The following is a 19,037-nucleotide window of genomic DNA, read 5'->3' on the forward strand; positions in this document are numbered from 1 at the left end:
CTAAAGAAGGGCAAGAAAGACAGTTCCTTCTCCAATGTCCAGCGGATCCACAGTAAAAGCACAATTGGTTGTTTCTACGGCGTCTCCTCTCTTTTTCCTCCAATGACGTGGCACCAACCTCCATGGGCTCAGGACTAGATGCAGAGTCTCTCAGATTGGAGAATAAAGGGGTCTCCTGCAGCATGATCCCTCTTGCCCGCAGCCTACGGTCCATGCGGACAGCCTGGATCATAGCGTCCTCCAAAGAATCCGGTGGAGGATGAAGGGCTGGGCATCTTTCAAACGTTCGGACAGGCCTCTACAGAACAAACCCCGGAGGGCAGCATCATCACAGGAGACCTCTGCTGCCCAGCGTCTGAACTCAGAGCAGAACCATTCAGTAGAATGCCTCCCCTGTGTCACACTCATCAATAGAGTTGAGCGAAACGGGTCGAAAAATTTCAAAAGTCGCCGACTTTTGGTAAAGTCGGGTTTCATGAAACGAAACCCGACCCTAGGGTGAGGTCAGCCACGAGCTCGGCGACTTTAGCGCCAAAGTCGCGTTTCAAAAGTTTGTTTTCTGCCCTTTTTCAGCCAATCAGGATCCACGGACATTGTGGGCAACGTGATGACATAGGCAGGGGTCACCACCATCTTTGAGAAGGGCATGCAAGTGATTGGCTTGCTTTGGGGGGCGTCACAGGGGGTATAAAAGCGCATGCACGCCGACCGCCATGTTACTCATGCTGATCTCAGAATAGGGAGAGCTGCTGCTGCTGCTGCTGATTCTGTAGGGAGAGCGTTAGGCAGGGAAGAAGACACCAAAAACTGCTTCTGCTGCTAGCGATTTTGCCTGTACAACACACCAGTCACTGTGTGTGCAGTGCAAGTGGAGGCTATATTTTGCTGGATCAGCTGTGTTGGTTGTTAGGCTGCCTTATAAGGCTTCCTGATAGCTGCATAGCTGTTTTCCCACTGCTCTGCAAACTGCTTTTTTAAAAGCAATCCAAATTTTTTTTTTGTCCTGGTGAGGTACTGAGCGTGCATTTTTTCACACCATACAGCGGTGTACGCTCCTCACACAGTACCGTGTAACGGCTGTTATCACGGCCACAGTGAAGCTATCTGTGTGTGACTCTGTAAGAATAAGTCGAGGACATGTTCCGTTCTTACAGACCTCCACCTTCTAGTTTTGTCTGTTTTTCAAACAGTTAAGTATATTTGCTGTTTGATCACATTCAAAACTATAGAGACAGCGTGTGTCAGTCCGCATACTTAAAAAACACGGAGCTTGACAATTTTACGGACACCGGACAGCGGTGTACGTGCACGCTCCTCTCTCACTACCGTGTAACGGCTGTTATCACGGCCACAGTGAAGCTATCTGTGTGTGACTCTGTAAGAATAAGTCGAGGACATGTTCTGTTCTTACAGACCTCCACTCTAGGGAGATTCCTATTCTGCCCAATTCTATATACACCTTGTAGTTTGTTATGCACTAGCCAATTTCTGCCTGTGACATAGCGGTGTGATATTCACTGGGCCTCACACAATCCAACAGTGTCCACAAGTGTGTTCAGAAATTCTACATCTCCCCTGTCCTATAGTGACATTTTTCACACCTGCGACATTGAGCCTGTGACATAGCGGTGTGATATTCACTGGGCCTCACACAATCCAACAGTGTCAACAAGTGTGTTCAGAAATTCTACATCTCCCCTGTCCTATAATGACATTTTTCACACCTGCGACATTGAGCCTGTGACATAGCGGTGTGATATTCACTGGGCCTCACACAATCCAACAGTGTCCACAAGTGTGTTCAGAAATTCTACATCTCCCCTGTCCTATAGTGACATTTTTCACACCTGCGACATTGAGCCTGTGACATAGCGGTGTGATATTCACTGGGCCTCACACAATCCAACAGTGTCCACAAGTGTGTTCAGAAATTCTACATCTCCCCTGTCCTATAATGACATTTTTCACACCTGCGACATTGAGCCTGTGACATAGCGGTGTGATATTCACTGGGCCTCACACAATCCAACAGTGTCCACAAGTGTGTTCAGAAATTCTACATCTCCCCTGTCCTATAGTGACATTTTTCACACCTGCGACATTGAGCCTGTGACATAGCGGTGTGATATTCACTGGGCCTCACACAATCCAACAGTGTCCACAAGTGTGTTCAGAAATTCTACATCTCCCCTGTCCTATAGTGACATTTTTCACACCTGCGACATTGAGCCTGTGACATAGCGGTGTGATATTCACTGGGCCTCACACAATCCAACAGTGTCCACAAGTGTGTTCAGAAATTCTACATCTCCCCTGTCCTATAGTGACATTTTTCACACTTGCGACATTGAGCCTGTGACATAGTGGTGTGATATTCACTGGGCCTCACACAATCCAACAGTGTCCACAAGTGTGTTCAGAAATTCTACATCTCCCCTGTCTTATAGTGACATTTTCACACCTGCGACATTGAGACTGTGACATAGCGGTGTGATATTCACTGGGCCACACACAATCCAACAGTGTCCACAAGTGTGTTAAGAAATTCTACATCTCCCCTGTCCTATATACACCTTGTACCTTGTTTTACATTACTATATAGTTTGTGGGATTTTGTGTACATTTTTACCAAAAATGAGGAAGGCTGCTGGAAGAGGCCTTGGAAGTGGGCGGGGGTTGCCAGCTGGTAATGATGGTGTTGGTGGTGGATCTGATGGTAGTGGCAAAAGCAAAATAGGACCGAATGCAGGAGGTGTTGAGCCTGCGTCATCGTCTGGCTACACAAGGCCTCGAAGGCTTAGTTTTCTAGGAGTTGGCAAACCGCTTTTAAAGCCAGAGCTTCAGGAAAAAGTTTTGGCTTACATTGCTGACTCATCCTCCAGCTCTATCGCCTCCTCTTCTGAAGTTGTAAAAAATAAAAGCACTGAGTCGTCATTGGAGGCTCATGTTCATGAACTACACCATTCCTTGTGTCCTTCACCCCAACCAAGATTGAAGGATGACGCAGGCCATACAGCTGATTACTCCATGGAGCTGTTTTCACATACCATGCATGGGTTATCAAGTGAAATGGTGAATTATCCAGGCCAAGATGAATCTGACATGGAGTGCACTGATGCACAGCCACTGATAGATGATTCTGCTGGTACATTCACTCAGAGCACTACATTGTCCTCGCAGTGTAATGAGCCAGATACTGACCCTGATGAGACTCAGGTGCCCCTTCCCGCATACTATACCACCATACACGGTAACACAGAGGAAGGTGCATATGACATTGAAGAGGAGGTGATGGATGACCCAGTTGTTGACCCAGATTGGCATCCATTGGGGAAAGAGGGTGCTGCTTCCAATAGCTCAGATGAGGAGGAGGAGCATCCACAGCAGACATCGACATCGCAACAGCTGTTATCTGGCAGGCCCGGAGCACTCCAAAGACAGGTTCCAAAAATCAAAAGAGATGCTGGACAGCTTGTCCAGACGGTCAAAATAGCACAGCGTGCTAGGCCGCAAAATGTCTTCCAAAGTAGGAAGAGTGCAGTGTGGCACTTTTTTGAACAAAATCCTCATGATCAGGCCAAGGTTATCTGTAAGAAGTGCGCAAAGACCTTTAGCCGAGGGAAAAATCTGAAAAATTTGAATACCAGTTGCATGCTTAGACATTTAACCAGCATGCACTTGCAAGCGTGGACACAACACCAAACCTCAAGTACCACATGTGCAACTGATCACAAAGAAGGTAGTCAGCAACACTACATTGTTTCCCCCACTGTAAGCCCACCGGTTAGCACAGCAGCAAATGTTGAGGTGTCGTCGCAAGGCCAAAGCAGTCAGGGAATCCCACTGTTATATCAACGAACTCATGGCCTATGCAGTACCACACTATGACCTACCCAGTCGCCACTTCTTCTCTCGCAAAGCCATCCCAGCCCTCCACCATCATGTGAAAGACCGCATTGTCCATGCACTCAAGCAGTCAGTGAGTGGAAAGGTGCACCTCACAACAGATGCATGGTCCAGTCAGCATGGCCAGGGCCGTTACGTGTCCATCACTGCGCACTGGGTTAATGTGGTGGATGCAGGGTCCACAGGGGACAGCGGTGGTGGGACAGTGCTGCCTAGCCCACGGTATAGGAAACAGTTGGCTGTAGGCGTTCGACCCTCCTCCTCCTCCAGAAGCGAAAGCTCGTCCACAGAGCGCAGTCGTACGAGCACTCCATCTGCAGCTGCCACTGTTGCACACGAGGTGTCCCCCATCGAGCAGCTAGTGGAAAGCAGGCTGTGTTGCAGATGATGTGTTTGGGCGACAGACACACCGCGGAGGTGCTGGCCGAGTACTTTCAGTGACAAACTGAGTCATGGCTGGGCAGTATTCATCTTGAGGCAGGCAAGGTAGTTAGTGATAACGGCCGTAATTTTGTGGCAGCCATTGCCCTTTCCACATACCTTGCTTGGCTCACACCTAGAACCTGGTGGTGCAGTTCTTCCTCAACAATTATCCGGAGTTAACAGCCCTGCTCCAGAAGATGCGAAGACTGTGCGCGCACATCCGCCGGTCACCTGTACACTCCATTCGTATGCAGAAGCTGCAGCGATGGCTCCACCTTCCCAACCACCGCCTCATTATCGACATTGCAACAAGGTGGAACTCCACCCTGCACATGGTTGAGCAGCTGTGCGAACAGAGGCAGGCCATAATGCATTTGTGGGAGGATACACGGCCAGGCACTTTGAGAGCAGACATGGAGTTGACAGGTGTGCAGTGGTCGAAGCTGAAAGACCTCTGTAAAGTCCTTCAGTGTTTTGAGGAATGCACACGGCTGGTAAGCGCAGACGACGTCATCCTTAGCATGAGCATCCCACTTATGCATCTGCTCATGCAAACTTTGATGCACCTTAAGGAGCAGGCGTCTGCAGCCAATGTTGACGAGGAGGAAGAGGAGGAGGGAATCCTTGATGACATTCAGCCATTGTCTGCTCAGGGACCTCTCCTGGACGAGGTGGAGGAAGAAGAGGAGGAGGAGGAGGATGATGATGGGGATGATTACTTAGGGGAGGAGGATGCATCTCATGGGGCAAGTGAAAATGTTGGCGTGGCAAGGTCTGGTACAGGGTTTGTGCGTGACTGGAGGGATGTGGATTTGCCAGAAAGTGCTCCTCCAACCAGCACTCGCAGTGCATAATTGACACCGGGAACATTGACCCACATGTCAGATTATGCCTTGAAGATCCTAAAAAGGGACCCCCGCATTGCCAAAATGATGAACGATGACGACTACTGGTTGGCCAGCATCCTGGATCCACGCTATAAAGGCAAATTACAAAGCATCATGCCACACGAGAAACTTGACCTAATATTGGCTAAATAAACAAGCAACTCTGGTAAACCGGTTGGTTGAGGCATTCCCAGCACACAGCAGGGGTGATGGTTCTCACACGAGCCGTACGGGCTGGGGGCAGCTTGGCAGAGGTGTTCGTGGTGCACACAGCAGAAGTGGCATTGAGACAGGGGTTTCATGACAATGTTGTGGACTGATTTTTCAAGTACCGCTCACACAACTGGTAATACTGCATCGATGGAAAGTGACAGGAGACAGCAGTTGTCAACTATGGTTACAAACTACTTTTCCTCCCTTATCGATGTTCTCCCATACAGGTCATTCCCCTTTGACTATTGGGCCGCTAAACTGGACACCTGGCCTGAATTGGCACAATATGCCTTACAGGAGCTCGCTTGCCCAGCTGCAAGTGTGCTATCGGAAAGAGTCTTCAGTGCAGCTGAATCAATCCTGACAGAAAAAAGGACCCGTCTGTCAACCCAAAATGTGGATGATCCAACCTTCATTAAAATAAACCATGCATGGGTTTCCAAGGATTTTGTCCCACCTTCCCTTGATGACACAAAGGTTGCCAGAAAAATGGCTTGCTTTGGTCCTCCTCCTATTCCGCAAACTTGACCTATTTCGCCTTTTGCAGCAGCTGAATGTCCCATATCAACATATGCCACTTTGTAAACCGCCCTAACTGGGCTGCCCCCCCCCCATGGCCGGGGTCACCACCTAGCGCACGAAACTGTGCGAGTGCCGTTGCCCTGGACAGGTGGGTAGGCCGAATCTTGGGCGCGGGCACTGGCACAGGGTCCCTCATAGTGCAATCAAGTGTCTCTGACGGAGGTGGTACACACCCGCCGTCACACACACCGCCATACTATGAGGGGCCCAGTGCCAGTACCGACGCCCACGAGTGTGCCCCCCTTGCTTGGGCAGGGCCCCAGCATTTGCAATGTTTACCTCTCCCTGCTCCTCCGCTGTGTAGTCTGGGCTGTCAAATCCTTCACTGGGACTGCCACTACAAACTGATTGAACTGAAAGGTGATGGTTAAGATGTAGCTATGCCCTGTCCTGCTGGCCGGGCTCTAGCTCCAGATGATCAATGGCTTCCATTTCTTATGGACGTCGACTCACAATGACATGCAGTGGTGGTTTACCATCAGCTTTCACAGTTTTCCTACTCACAAACGTGTGACATTCCGGCGCACATTTTAAAATGTGCCCTCTCATGCCAATCAAATAGAATCGCCTACGGCCTGTGGCTTCTGTCTTTTGCACTCCAAAGTTACGTGACAGATCATGATAGCCAGTGAGCACCATGTTTACATCGCTCCCTATGATAAAAATTTGATTGAGATGAGTAACAGTGATGGAATCAACGGAAGTGCGATACAGCAAGACTTTATTCACAAAAAAATGTTTTCACTGTCTCAACACACAAATTAATTGAGGTTCAGCATCGCCTATGAGAATTGTGACGGAAGTTTTTCCCGTGAATAGTAATTCCTAGATTTCTGCAATCACTAGCCTTTATGTCAGTAATTGTATGCATCTCATTTCCTATTGCGGAGAGGCTGGACTGTATTACTGAGACAGAACTATATATGAAGATTTAAAAATAACACCAAAAGTATATAGTTTTGTACGCCTCAAATACATTTCCTTTTTTCCACTTTTTAGATTGCTGTGTAATCCATACTGAGAACACGGAGATTTTACATGTTTAAACTATGCTATATATACCTGCTACCAGTGATAAAGTACCCTTTCTCAACTTTGTACAATCTGGTCAAATCCATACTGGGCCTGAGAACATCTGAGTCTGCCTCCTGATCTATAGACATATATTTTTAATGTGTAAACTAGGCTACATATATACGTGTTATCCGGTGAAACTGTACCCTTTATCAACTTTCTACAATGTTGTTGAATCCATACTGGGCCTGAGAACGGCTGCCGAGCTGATAAGCAAGCTACAGCACCTGTGGTTTGGACACGTAATTTTTTCAGGAATGACGGTAAGGCCTAACTCCGGAATTGCGGTTGACCTGAACTTACTGGGAAATCATCGTTCGCGGGGAATAATCTGAATCCCAGATCCCCATCACTAACGGAGTTCAGCAGGTTATCTGCACCTGTAAGCGACAAAAGCTGGTCCTTTCAGTGTAGCGTGCATGCAGCCCTTGACATGTACGGGAATGCTAGGCCTGTTATGGCTCGATCTCATGTGCCAGAGCCTCGCTTATCCCTCTAGTAAGCTTGACGCGTACTGCGGGGGAATGCCGGAGTCTTGGTTGTTAACGGAATAAAGCTGAGAAATCGCTAGCACAACTACAAACACACATACCACACACAGAATCGACAAAGCTTTCAAAGTGTGCATCTTTTCTTTAGGTGGTATGGTTGTGGTTTCCCGGGTGGAGTCCAATTAAGCCACAGGCTCCACTCCTGGTGGTGCCCTTTTGGACATTCCTATAAGGTTCAGCTTTGCAATCATACTGCCCCCGGAAACCAAAAACTTTGCCTTCATGGACGCTGTTTGGAGGTTCGTAGGAATAACGCCGCCCGATCAGCAGTCGGCATATGGGTCGCCCTCCCAGGGCTGTGGGGTACTCGGTACCGGGCCGTTGTCAGTGGGATGTGTCACAGCAGCGGTGACCCGGACGGTGGCCCTGGGCGCCCATGTAAATGGCATGGTATAATGGTAAAGAGTTTATATAGATAGTTTGACGCCACCTGTGGTGTTCGGCAACATAGATAATAGGCCGACGCTGCATGCAGATCCTCTGGGACTGATGGTGTTGTGCAGCAAAGATGGTGAAGCTCCCCACAGGTGGAGCTGGAGTCCCAGGGAAGTGTAGATGTAGTGATGGGGAAAGGCACAGGCGGTGTAGGTGCTGGTACCCAGATGCAGCGGTGCTGGAATAACTGTAGGACACCAGAGCATGCAGTTCCAAAGCTTTACTCACAGTCTGCAGGTTACACAGATGCCTGCCTCCGTGCTGTGTCCTCCGGGTCAGGACCTCAGCCAACCTCTGGGACCAAAATGGAAAGCTCCCTTCCAACACTCCGCCAACATGTACCTTCCTGAACATCTCCTTTCTAGCGCTTGTGGGGGAAGCACTCACAGGACCGTGGTTCACTGAAGCGCCTCCTGTCTAACAGATGTTCCTCAGACTTTACTTGTATGGCAGACAGCTGTAGCATTTTCCTTCTGGCTCCCACACATCGATGCTGGGGCCTCCGAGCCTTAGTTGGGTACAGAGCATTTATAGCTGCTACTTCCCCCGGTTTCTGCTGCAGGAACATCAGTGTCCCTACAAACTCGGAGACCGGAACTGGGACCATGCGCTCCAGCTAGGAGTGAGCCTTAACTCTGCTCATCCTCCAGCTCCCCTTCTCACGTCCACACACTTCCCCTTCCCTGCACAGAGTGCCCTAACTTACCTCCTCCCAACCACAGAGAGCAGCTCCTCAGCAGTAAGGTTCAGAGGTCTCCCTGCTAGCCTGGAGTGGGAAATGTGTTGTGTGTTGGTTTCACTGCTAGAGAGATCCTTCGTTGCTCCCAAGCTTGACAACACACTCCCTAGGGGGAAGGTAATGCCACAGTGGCGACTGTACTCTTGGGGATGCCACAAGTGCACTGAGACCCAGCCACTGCTGGATGATGCTGCTGTTACATTGACCCAGACCACTACATTCCCCTCGCACTCTACACTGCCAGAATCTGACCCAGAGGAAACTCAGGTTCCCCTTCCCACATACTATACCACCTTACACGGTGACAAAGAGGAAGGTGCAGATGAAAGTGCAGGTTCCTTGAGCAGGTGGGGGTGGCATACTCATGGGCGATGGCACTGGCACAGGGCACCGCATAGTACGCAAAAGTGTCTCTTCCGGTGGGAGGGCCTAAACAGCCAAGTGCAGTGAGATGGAAGATGGTGACGACAAGGAGTTCAGATTAGTGCTGGGATTCCCTAACAAGGAGACTTATGTAATTGTTTTCAATGTTGGGACAGCAATTTTTGGGGAGCACTATACTCTGGTGAATGATATATGGGGCCCGCCATACACTGGAGCATTCCAAAGGTGGACATCAGACACTGGAGCAGCATTTACAGGGCCCATTATACACTAGAGCAGTAGAAATGGGGCCCATTATATAAGGAGCATTATTTGGGCCCATAAGACAGTGGAGCTTCATCCATTGGGACCAACATATACTATAGCATTATGTGGAGCTCATCAATGATTCCATATGGAGAAATATATGGGCCTCATTACTCTGCATAGCGCACTAAGCGCTGGCCATAATACTGTATGGAGTTATATGCTGTCCGTTTTTGGAGGTATTGAAGAATTTAAAATGGATATCAGTCAAGAGATGCAAGAAGTGAAATATTTTTCATTGTACTATACTGCTGTTTCTGCTATTTCTCTGCCATATCGGAGCATCATGAGTTGTGGTATGTGTTAAAGGGGCGCTCTTTGGCCCTCGGCCCACGAAAACCTGGAACCAGCCCTACCCCCCCACAACTGTAGCCAAATAACCCCCATTTTTCAGCACGTAACTAGTATTATGAAGTAAATTAATGTTGACAAGCTTAAGTAATAAGAATTGATGCTTTGGCATTCAAATGGCCACTGTAGGTGTGTTTCCTGTCCTCCTCTCACTGCCGACTTTAATTCCCCATTAACTTACATTGGGTTTCGTGTTTCGGTCGGACCCCCGACTTTTCCCTATAGTCGGCCGATTTTGCTCGACCCAACTTTTGGAAAAGTCGGGTTTCATGAAACGAAACTCGACCCTAAAAACCAAAAGTCACTCAACTCTACTCATCAACATATCCTCTACCAGACGCACTCTATCAGGCTCATCATAAATGTGCCCCAGAGCCTCAAAGAACAAATTCACAGACATACATTCAGGAGCAGAGGAAGAGAAAGAGAAAGCCCATGCCTGTGGAGCCCCCCGAAGTAGGGAAATGACGACCCCCACCCTCTGGAACTCATCCCCTGAGGAGCGGGGCCTCAGAGAAAAAAAGCTTGCATCCTTCTCTGAATGACCTGAACTCCCTTTTATCCCCTGAGAAAGGGTCTGGCAATTTGACTGGAGATTCAGGGGATGCCAATGACACATCTCTATCCCCACTACTAGTAGCCCCTGCAGCGACAGCCCCCTGCACAGTATCCACCAACTGTTGCTGGGTATGGGCCATCGTGCGCTGTTCCACATTAAGTTTGTGGAACATTTGGGTCAGGTGCTTGACCTGATCAGCCATAGCTTGTATGGGATCCATGAGGATAACACACTTTTTTTTTTCTTTTTTTTTTCCTTCAGAGGAAAAAAAAAAAACTGAAATGGTCAGCTATAATGTCAGGAACACTGCACTGCACTTGCTCACTGAGCCAGTGCGCGTGTCCTGAGTACAAAGACTGCACAAAGATACCTGTGGAGCAGGGTCTCAGTGGTGACAATGCATGCTCCAAGCTCACAGGACCTGAAGCATGTGACTGCTGGGGGCATGGTCTCAGCACCACAGAGCTAGAAGCTGCAGGGAAACTCCTAGAAAGGTAACTACTGGACAGTGTAACCAAGGGGCATAGACAGAGACAGAAGCCAGATCAAGCCGGGTCAAAGCACGAGATAGCAATACAGTACCAAAGGGTTAGACAGAATCGATAGTCAGGACGTAGCAATAGATCAGAAAACCAGAACGGGCAATAGACGGTACAATAGGGACAAACTGTAATGGAGTAACGAAAGCCAAGCCAGGAGGTCAGAACCGGAAAAGACAATAGTGCCGAAATGAGAAACGGAGTACAGAGTGAGGGAACGGACCGGGTCATACACGGGAAGCAAACAAGCAACGCAGAATACACGCACACCAGGGGTCAGACACACCAGAACAACAGTATAGCTGACAGAGAACCCTGGTAAAGAGTGAGTATAAATACCCCTCCCAGATCCAGAAAGAGGCCACGAACACTTAACCCTGTGAGTGCAGGGCAAGAACCCTGTTCAAACCATGACAGCAGATGAACGGGATGGTGACACTAATTATGGCATCATCGCCCTCACTATCTTGATGGACTCCTCAAAGTTTTGGAGGATGTTTCATATGTCTGACATCCATGTCCACTCCTGAGGTCTTATGTGTGGAATCAAACCTGAATAACGATGGCCTTGTTGATGCTGGTATTCAACAACTGCCCTCTTCTGCTCACAAATCCTTTCCAACATATGCAGTGTAGAGTTCCAACGCGTGGAGACATCACACACCAGTCGGTGAGCCAGAATCTGCAAACGCTGCTGAAGCACGGCAAGGGTGACTGAAGCTGTAGCTGACTTTCTAAAATGGGCACACAGGCGGCGTTCTTTCGCTAACACATCCGGCAGCTCTGGGTAGAGTTTTAGAAATTGTTGAACAACGAGGTTAAGCACATGGGCCAGGCATGGTACGTGTGTCAGTTCCCCTCGCCTCAGAGCTGCAACCAGGTTCCAGCCATTGTCACACACAACTATGCCTGGCTGGAGATTCAGCAGTGTCAACCACACATCTGCCTGCTCTTTCAGAGCTGTCAACAACTCTTCATCATTGTGTGGCTTGTCATCTAAGCAAATTATCTTCAGCACAGTCTGTTGCCGCTTGGTTTTTGCAGTGCTGCAGTGCTTCCAGCTTTTGACTGATGTGCTCATTTTGGAGATGGAGAATGAAGAGGAGGAGAAGGAGGAGGTGCAAGAGCTCTACACATTGGGGACCCGCAATCCTTGGCATCGGGAGGACATGTTCCTTCCCAAGGTCTGACTGGGTCCTGGCTTCCACTACGTTAACCCAGTGTGTCGTCAGCGAGATGTACCGTCCCTGGCCACAAGCACTTGTCCACATGTCGGTGGTTAGGTGTACTATCACTGTAACTGTATTGTTGAGGGCACGGGTGATGTCGTGGGACACGTACTTGTGTAATGCAAGTATGGCACAGCAGGAGTGACGGCTGAAGACCGAGTACCTTGGGACAGCCGGCGCCATCAGGTTGTGGAAAGCTTCTGTCTCCACAAGCCTAAAAGGCAACATTTCAAGTGCAAGCAGATGAGAAATGTAAGAATTGAGTACTGTGGCCTGTGGGGCATTGGCTGTGTATTTCCGCTTACGTTCCAATGACTGGGGTATGGACAACTGAAGGCTGCACTGGGACGATGTGCTTGATAATGGTGCCATTTGACTGTGGGCAACGGCAGGTGCAGGGCAGGAGGCATCTTTGCAAGCATCATGTACAAGGGATTGTCTTGCACGCAAAACAGTGGAAGAATCAATGGTGTCACCCACAGACACTGTTCCTGAAGACTGGGGTTGTGCCCACAAAGTCGGGTGCTTTGCTGCCATGTGCCTGATCATGTTGGTTGTGGTAAGGCTGGTAGTTTTGCTAACCCTGCTGATGCAGGCATGACAGGTGTTGCAAATGGCCTGTTTGGGGTTATCGGCAGAGTCTTTAAAAAATAACCAGACTCAGAAGACCCAACAGTTATACTGGCAACTCATGTCATGTTGGTGTTACGGGGAACGGTTGCACACCTTCTGTCTTCAGCCACCACACTGCTTCTTCCTGCCTGAAGGGGTGCTACACTTCCCTCCCCCTGAGTGTTGCTGCCCTTATTCTGCATGTCCTCCTGCCAGGTTGGGCCAGTTACTATATCATCCATCACCTCATCTTTCACTTCCGCACCCTGGTCCTCCTCCTGACTTTCCGGCAATAGTGTCTAATCGCCCACCTCATGTGACCTTGGCAGCTCAAATATTTGTGCATCACTACATGGAATCTCATCTTGCTCTGCTTCAAGTGGACAAGGCGAGAGGCACGAATCTACAAATGGAAAACTGAACAGCTCTTCAGGGTGTCCGAGCGTGGGATCAGTTGTCTCAGGGCACTCAGCATGGTGGGAGAAAGGAGGATCAGGGTGAGGAATATGCGGTCCAGATTCACAGCTACTCTGACTTGACTGTGTGGAAGACAGGGTGCTGGATAAGTAACTGGAAGTATCCGCTACCCAACCAACAACCTTTTCATACTGTACTGCTCTGGCTTCAATAGTGCCGTCTTGCTGCATTCCCCTAGGACTTCGGACACGAAGGTCCAGCGAGCAGATGTGGGTGTTATTGGTAGCCCAATTTCAGCTTGCCCACGGCCTCGGCATGCACCATCACGTCCACTTCCCTGTCCCTTGCCACGCGCCTTGCCCATTGTAAATGGACTAGAATATTATACACGTTCACTACAAATGGCTAAAATGGGAGCAAACTTGTATGTGATATGTGTGTGGAAAAACCACAATTTAACTTATCTGAACTGTAGTTAAAATTTATTTTTGATTATCAAACTTGTGTCAATAAGTACGGTAACAGACTGCAAAAACACTAGAATAGGTAGGCCTAAAATAGCCCAATTTTTTGAACAGATAAATGAGGCCTGTCACGGAGATACCACACTGCCAAATATGTGGCCTTTTTTTCTTAAAAAGGCAAAATAGTGTTGTATATAACTAAAGTGTCAGACGGAAAAAAAATGTAATACCGGCCTAAAATGCCCAAAATTAGAGCACAAAGATATATGAGGCCTCTCAAGGAGATACCACACTGCCAAATATGTGGCCTGTATTTTTTCTTTTTTATGCTAAATAGTGCTGTATATAACTATAGTGACACACAGGAAAACACTGAAATACCGACCTAAGATGGCCAAACTTGGTGTTAGGGTTGCGGATCGCACTAAATATAAAATATAAAAAAGTGCAATCGCAACCCGGGGTCCACCGTGCAGAGATGGTAAACTGCTGCTTGGTAATGGCGGAGTGCAAACTAAACACCGGCGGGTAACCACTGACCCGGTGTATACAGGAGCAAACTCTGTTACTTCACAGGGTACGCTGGCGCAAATGCCGGAGCCTGTTAACTCCACAGGACTCGGCAAATGGAGCGCTAGTGTAGAGTCTCGAGACTCTGCCCTTAGGACACCAGACAGGAGTCCCTCTAGATCTCTAGTGCTCGGGGCCACAAACTGCGAAGCCAGCAGAAAATACTATTACAAATATAGCGCGCATGTGTGCACAGTGCCACTCTGGCAGACGCCAGCAATGGCCCAGGGTTGGGCTAAGAAAGCACACAACTAGTACACGGCCATGCGACTCTTTTATAGCAGCGTCCTTCTGGGACCTTCCCAGTGGACCAATCCGAGCAGGAAAGGGAACTGCGCATGTGACCTCCGACCTCCAATGAAAGGTCGTCCCATGGGCATGCTCAGTAAGCAAAGGAGAGGACTTAGTCCCAGGAGCATCTGCTTGCTGTTGACTCAAGCATGGTGTTATAGCAGAGCCAGAAGGAGCAACTAGATGCCTAGCATCAGCCTGGGCAAGATGACGGGACTGACGTCTCTGCTGAGCGGGAATCTCTGCAGCTGCAGAGGAATGGGAGACTGCAGAGGACATGGCTTGAGAATTCCCCCTGTGCAGTGGGGGAAACTTGGCGCCTAACACTTGGGGCACCCAGATATATGAGGCCTGGCATGGAGATACCACACTGCCAAATATGTGGCCTGTATTTTTTTGAAAAAAGACAAAATAGTGTTGTATATAACTACAGTGACAAACAGGAAAACACTGGAATACCAGCCTAAAATGGCCAAACTTGGACCACACAGATATATGAGGGCTGGTACGGACATACCACACTGCCAAATATGTGGCCTCTTTTTAAAAAAAATGCAAAATAGTGCTGTATATAACTAGAGTGACAGACAAGGAAAAAAATGGAATACCGGCCTAAAATGCCGAAAATTAGAGAATAAAGATATGTGAGGCCTTTCAGGGAGATTCCACACTGCCAAATCTGTGGCCTGTGTTTTTTTATGCAAAATAGTGCTGTATATAACTACAGTGACACACAAGAAAACACTGGAATACCGGCCTAAAATGTCCGAACTTGGACCACGCAGATATATGAGGGCTGGCACGGAGATACCACACTGCCAAATAAGTGGCTTGTTTTTTTTAAAAAAAAGGCAAAATAGTGCTGTATATACAGAAACCAGTGGAGCCATAGGCGGAGGAGGGCATGACTTAGGGATGGGTGGACCTTTACTCCTGCAGCTTTTTTGGTATAGTGGTGTAGATTGTAAGCAAAAGTGATGTTGCTTTCAGAGTAAGAAGCACAGTATGTATGTGCCTGGGGGGTTACTGTGAGGATGGTGGGGCTTATATAGAACAGGAAATCTGTCTCTCTCCCTCTTTCTTACACAGGATGAACTGGAGGAAGCATGTCTGAAGTTTCAGGGAGTATAATACTGGGGCTATCACCTCACATTACAGATGATAGGAGCACATTCACCTCAGACATCATGTACTAGTGTAGTATCAGCTCCTACATTATGTATGGGAAATTCAGAAATTCATGTAGCTGCCATGTCTCTCATGTGTATGCTACATTTTCCTCACAGACTGTGAGACAACTTCTGTGTGACCTCCCTGCAGACATGTTTGATATACTACTCTGCATTCACCTCAGACATTGTGTATAAGTGTAGTATCAGCTCCTGCATCATATATGGGATCAAGATTACCTCAGAAATTCATTTAGCTGCCATGTTCCCTCACTTATTCCAGAAGCAGCTTTTGTGTGACCTCCCTACAGACATTTCTGATATACCACATTACTGCTGTATTATACAGAGTCTTCATGAGTTCTGGATATATGCATACCTCCCAACTTTTGAAGGGAAAGAGGGAGAAAGGTTGCGTCACGCACGGCGCGCCGCTGCAAATTTTAGGCCACGCCCTGACCACACCCATTTCACGACTAGTCACACCCATGTCCACATCCAGTCGCACCCATTTAGCACTGCTGATCACACTGACTGCTATTAGGGGCATAGTGGCTGGCATTATGGGCACAGTGGCTGGTACTGTGGGCACACTGACAGATACTAAGGAAAATAAAGAAAACAGAGAGAGAGAAAAAAGATAATAGAGAGAGAAAGAAAGGAGCGCAAGAGAGAAATAAAGAACAGAGAGAGAAAGAACAGAGAGAAGAACAGAGAGAGAAAGAAGAAAGAACAGAGAGAAAGAGGGGAAAGAAAGAACAGAGCGTGAAAGAAAGAACAGAGAGAGAAAGAAAGGAGAAAGAAAGAACAGAGAAAAACAAAGTGGGGAAATAAAGAAATAACAGAGAAAAAGAGAGAAAGAAAGACAACACAGAGAGAAAAAAAGAACAGAGAGAGAGAGAGAAAGAACAGAGAGAACGTAAGATGGGAAAGAAAAAGAAAGAACAGAGAGAGAAAGAAAGAGGGGAAAGAAAGAACAGAGAAAGAGGGGACAGAAAAAATAACAGAGGGAGAGCGAAAGAAAGAGGGGAAAGAAAGAATAGAGAGAGCAAAAGAGAAAGAAAGCGAAAAAAGAAAGATAGAGGGGGAAAGAAAGAACAGAGAGAGAAAGAGAGAGAAAGAAATAGAGAAAAAAATGAAAGAAAGAATAGAGAGAAAGAAAGAAAGAGGGGAAAGAAAGAAAGAAGAGAGAGATAGAGAGAAAGAAAGAAAGAAAGAGGGGAAAGAAAGAACACAGAGAGAGACTGAGAAAGAACAGAGGGAGAGAAAGAAAGAAGTAAAGAAAGTACAGAGAGAAAAAAGAAAGAGAGGAAAGACAGAAAGAAAGAAAGAACAGAGAAAGAAAAAAAAGAAAGATTAGAGAGAGAAAGAAAGAATAGAGAGAGAGAAAGAGAAAGAAAGAGAAAAAAAAGAAAAAGAGGGGGAAAGAAAGAACAGAGCGAGAGAGAATGAAAGAGGGGAAGAAAGAGCAGACAGAGAAAGAAAGAGAAAGAAAGAGAGAAAAAAATGAAAGAAAGAATAGAGAGAAAGAAAGAAAGAGGGGAAGAAAGAACACAGAGAGAGACTGAGAAAGAACAGAGGGAGAGAAAGAAAGAAGTAAAGAAAATACAGAGAATAAAAGAAAGAGGAAAGGCAAAGAAAGAAAGAACAGAGAGAGAAAGAAAAAAAAGAAAGATTAGAGAGAGAAAGAAAGAACAGAGAGAGAGAAAGAAAAAGAGAGGGAAAGACGGAACAAAGAATGAGAAAGAAACAGAGAAAGAAAGAACAGAGAAATAAAGAAACAGAGAGAAAAAAAGATTCTATAAAGATACTATAGCAGTCTGACTCCCATTGAAGTGCCCACCTGAGCCTCCCGGTGCAGGACATATCATGATCCGCTCACATGGCCGGCATCCCTGATTCCAAGGTGATCCTTCTGTCCGCGCTGTCAGAGGAGGACATGGTGATGGATCTGAAGCATTCCTGGTTCCGTCACAATCCCCTCATGAAATTACCTCATTCCGGTCAGCTTCCAGCACATCACTTCCAGTGGAACGTCATGTGCGAGTCTTAAAGTGCTCCTTGGGGCTCCGCCGTGTATTCCTGTGTCCATGGGAAACGCCCACTTTGTATGCCTCGTTCACACTTGGCTCTGCTCCATACATCCAGTACACATATGGCTCCACTCCGCACACACACGGCTCCACATACCCCATACACACGCAGCTCCGCTCCGTACACCAAGTACACACACGACTCTGCTCCGTACACCTCGTACACGCGCGGCTCCGCTCCATACACACGCGACTCTGCTCCGTATGCCCAGTACACACGCGGCTCCACTCCGTATGCCCCATACATGCACTGTTCCGCTCTGTACACCTTGTAGACATGCGGCTCCATTCTGTACACCTCGTACACATGCGGCTCCGCTCCGTACACCTCGTACACATGCAGCGCTGCTCCTCACACCTTGTACATACGTGGCTCCGTACACCTTGTACACGCGCGTCTCCGCTCTGTACACATGTGGCTCCGCTCCGTACACCTCGCACACAAGCGACTTCACTTCATACACCTCGTACACGTGCGGCTCCACTCCGTACACCTCGTACATGTGCGGCTCCGCTCCGTACACCTCGTACACGCGCGGCTCCGCTCCGTACACCTCGTACACGCGCGGCTCCGCTCCGTACACCTCGTACACGCGCGGCTCCGCTCCGTACACCTCGTACACTCGCGGCTCCGCTCCGTAAACCTTGTACACGCATGGCTCTGCTCCTACACCTCCTACACACACAGCTCTGCTCCATACACCTTGTACACACGTGGCTCTGCTCCGTACACCTCGTACACACACGGCTCTGCTACATCCACACTGTAAACCTCTCCTGACCCCACACAGGAACTTTACCTCATCCAGTATGACAACCAGCACAGCAGACCAGACTCCTGCAGAGTGCAAACAGACATGGAGGCAGACACAGTCCCTGATCATGTAACCCCTGACTCCTCCCCTCTCACAGGTCCTGTGCGCACAGAACACACACAGCCCAGCCACATAGCAATGGAGGGCCCTGATCATGTGACCCCTGACTCCTCCCCTCTCACAGGTCCTCTGCGCACAGACTGAACACACACAGCCCAGCCACATCATTGCAGGCTGCGGTGTGTCTATCTGGGATGGCGAGCATGGCGTCGGTGGATGAGGGGGCGTGGTGGCTCAGTGCAATGTGGGAAAAATACCGTGCTGGGCGGGACGCGGGAGGGGGGTGTCAAAAACGGGACTGTTCCGCGGGAATTGGGACACTTGGGAGCTATGGTATATGTATGATAGGACAGAGCAGTGTCTGCCAT

The 19,037-nt window shown here is 48.4% G+C and overlaps 1 protein-coding gene and 1 long non-coding RNA gene across 2 annotated transcripts in view; both read right to left on the reverse strand.

Annotated features, from left to right (window-relative positions):
• Nucleotides 1–19,037, reverse strand: part of LOC141085288 (phospholipase A2 inhibitor 25 kDa subunit-like) — a 123,651-nt gene that overhangs the window by 56,289 nt on the left and 48,325 nt on the right. The window lies entirely within an intron of this gene.
• On the reverse strand, nucleotides 17,544–18,635 carry LOC141085289 (uncharacterized). The gene is made up of 3 exons (XR_012231264.1): nucleotides 18,595–18,635; nucleotides 17,696–17,783; nucleotides 17,544–17,625 (listed from the first exon to the last, which is right to left on the reverse strand). It is a non-coding gene; the product is annotated as an uncharacterized lncRNA (long non-coding RNA).

The sequence above is a fragment of the Dendrobates tinctorius genome, unplaced genomic scaffold (genome assembly GCF_039654945.1).
Source record: "Dendrobates tinctorius isolate UK_male_01 unplaced genomic scaffold, ASM3965494v1 ptg000028l, whole genome shotgun sequence".
NCBI classification, from domain to species: Eukaryota; Metazoa; Chordata; class Amphibia; order Anura; family Dendrobatidae; genus Dendrobates; species Dendrobates tinctorius.